A 3,736-nucleotide genomic window follows, 5' to 3' on the forward strand; every position below is an offset into this window, starting at 1 on the left:
TTGATGTTCGGCCTTTATCATTTGGCAAGATAGGCATTGTGAAATGAAATCTGCAATATCTCGTTTCATTCATTTCCACCAGAAGTGTTTTTTAATCTCTTGGTACATCTTAGATCCTCCTGGATGAATGCTGATCCGAGACTGATGTGATTTTCCATTATTTCCTTTTTCATTGAGCTAGGCACGCAAATACGGTCATGATAGAATAGTATTCCTTGTGAATTGGTAACGAAATTTGTATCAGTACGGAGTTTAGAAACTTCTTGGTCCAATTCTTGATTTTGCTTAATTCTGGTATGAAATTCAGGTTCGATTCTTAATCTAGCCAAGTGCCCACGTGAATGGATGTGTACCCATTCTCTTACTTCTTGCATTTCCAAACAAGTCATGCTAATCTTTCTACTTAAAGTATCAGCCACTACATTAGTTTTACCTGATTGATAAAGAATGGAACAATCGCAATCTTCCAAAAATTCAATCCATCTTCTTTGCCTCATGTTCAGCTCTTTTTGAGTAAATAAATACTTCAAGCTTTTGTGGTCTGTATAAATATCAAAAGTGGAACCGTACAAGTAGTGTCTCTATTTTGCTGATGCAAACACTATTGCTCCTAATTCCAGATCATGAGTGGGATAATTTAACTCGTGATTCTTTAATTTTCTAGATGCATATGCAATAACTTTATCGTTTTGCATTAATACACATCCAAAGCCTTCTTTTGACGCATCTGTGTAAACCATAAATCCTTCTGTCCCTTCTGGTAAAGCTAATACAGGTGCACTAGTAAGCATTACTTTTAATTTGCAAAAACTTTTCTAACACTCATCATTCCACAAGAAAGGGTTGTCTTTGCGAGTTAGCTGTGTTAGGGAACAACAATTTTCGCAAAATCTTTAATGAATCTTCGGGAGTATCCTGTTAGGCCGAGAAAACTTCTAATTTCTATGATATTGATTGGTTGTTTCCAGCGAGATATGGCTTCTATTTTTGTAGGATCTACTTACAGTCCTTTCTTAGAGATAAAATGGCCAAGAAATGACATTTTTTCTAGCCAAAATTTACACTTACTGAATTTGGCATACAATTGATGTTCTTTCAAAGTTTTGAGAATCAATCGTAGATGTTGAACATGTTCCTCAGTGACTTTTTGAAAATATCAAAATGTCATATATGAATATGACAACGAATTTGTCCAAGAATTGTTGAAATATTCGATGCATCATATCAATGAAAGCTGCAGGAGCGTTGGTTAATACGAATGGCGTTACCACAAACTCATAGTGTCCATAACGGGTATTAAAAGCCGTTTTGGAGATGTCATCATCCTTTAATTCTCAATTGGTAATATCCTTGTCGCAAATCAAGTTTTGAATATACTTGAGACCCTTGTAAGACATCAAATAATTCTTCGATATGCGGTAGAGGATATTTGTTTTTGATGGTAACATTGTTAAGTTCTCGATAATCAATGCACATCCTTAATGTTCCATCTTTCTTTTTGACAAATAATACAGGAGCATCCCATGGAGATGTACTATGCCGGATGTATTTCTTGTCCATAAGCTCTTGTAATTCAAGTTTTAATTCTTTTAACTCTGAAGGTGCCATTCAGTATGAAGTTTTAGATCTGGATTGTGCTCCAGGTATTAGATCAATGGAAAATTCTACGTCTCTCTGAGGAGGTAAAGTATTGATCTCTTCAGGAAAAACCTCTAGAAATTCTTGTACAACTGAGATTTCTGAGATCTTGAGTTGATCCTTTGGCTTATTTATCAAATAAGCTAAAAATCATTATCCGTTGTCTTTTAGTATAGCCTTAGCTTCTGCTGTTGATACTATTTCCACGGTATGGTTAGCTTTGGAATTGATTGGATGAGAAGTTTGAAGATAAACTTCTTGTGTAGCAATTGAGCTGGGCTTGGTGTCTAAATAACCAGTCCATTCCAAGAATAATATCATAGTTCTTGATAGATAATTCAATCAAATCTGGTAGATATTCTTTTTCTTGGAAGTTTAAGGGATAGTTTTTGTAAATGATGTCGGTAATCATTGTTGTCCCTAAAAGTGAACAAATTTTGAGGCTATATGGTAGCTGCACTGATACCACCTCTGTGGCGCCCGATTTAGGAATTCATAATTATTCCTTTACTGAGTGCCACATTTTCTACAATATTTCTTTATTGAACTGCTATCTTTATTTTTACCATTATTATTATTAAAAAGATATTGTAGATAAAATTAAATCTTTTCTACTATCATTAAAAGATTATATATAAATATTTACATTATTATTTCAAATATGTATAATTATTTTACAGCGGAAGTTTATCATTTATTAATAAACATATCATCACAACTTTCAAATGCACTTATTTCAGCTTCAGTTATTTTCCTCCTATTCCAATTCGTATCTGGAAATTACAATAGACGAAAAAAAACAGAGGGTTAAGTCTTCGAGGACTTAGTGAGTTTAAATTAGTATATAGCTTTTAAATAAGTTAAAATAACGCTACATAATTAACAAATTAGATGTTATGAATGCTATGAAATGTTAAAATTGCTAAGATAAATGAAAATTTCATAAATTAACATGGGTGGCTCTAATTGAGCACCTATAAGATCATTTTACGAGCTGGGTGAACCATTCTTCCGGACCGAAATATTCGGTGCGCATTGTTCAGATGAACCATATACCCGTGACTTTTGACCCGTTGTTCATTGGACTCACTTTCCGGGCCGAAGCCACGTTTTTCAGTGGACTCAATTCCGGACCGAAATCCGTTGTCCATGACTCCATTCATTAATGATATATCAATCCGTTCATGAATATGTAAGAAAATATATCAGTAATCAAAATGAACTGTGAATGATATTTGAACATTAAATAAATGCTATTGAAATTTCCAGGCCAAATGTCAAAGGCTTTAATAGAAGAATGAATAGTAATTTCCTCACCTGATAACTTACATTTTAGGCTTGATTAGTAATCCGAGTTGCTGGAGCAAGTCCTAAAAATATATTATGAATGATATTTATATGTTAGAGTTTTTAAGTAAATAATTGATTATTTCTAGATTATTTTTGTTCAGAATTTAACCCGGTTGATTTTACTTAAGTTTGCAAAAATCATATTAATTAGAAAATATCTCCAAACATTACGAAAATTGGCCAAAAAGTCGGAAACATCACCAGGAAAGTTCTGCCACCGGAAAAATGCCGATACGGCGGCGCATGAGGTACACGCGCCGACAGTTCCGGCGCGTGAATGGCCTTCCGATGGCCACGTGCGGCCGGATTTTTTCCAGCTTATGTAACTTTGTAAGATCTTTAATTCTTGTGTTGAAAGTATTTTCAAATTCCTATCCGATCAATATCAGATTTAAATATCGTCTTATGGAGAACTAAGGTACTCCGGCATTCCGAAAATGTTAGTTTCGGCAATATTTTGGGACGACGAATGGTATGTACCTTATCTATGCAACAAGAGTACAACTTTTGTATTCAAGTCAACCTCTAGTTTGGTGTGTAGCTATAAGAAATATGAGCGTAGATTACCTTGCTTAAAACGGGATTCCGTTGCCGTTTTTCGGTATATCTTGGTTTGATTTTCTTGTTCTTGATCGATCCTTTTACATCACCTCCAGTGCTATATTGCTTTAGAATATGAGATGAATAGTTGGTGATTTATTGAAATTTTTCGGAAAGGTTTATATATTTTTTTTCTATTTTTCTTCCT

This window comes from Primulina tabacum, chromosome 8 (assembly GCF_025594145.1).
Source record: "Primulina tabacum isolate GXHZ01 chromosome 8, ASM2559414v2, whole genome shotgun sequence".
Lineage (NCBI taxonomy): Eukaryota > Viridiplantae > Streptophyta > Magnoliopsida > Lamiales > Gesneriaceae > Primulina > Primulina tabacum.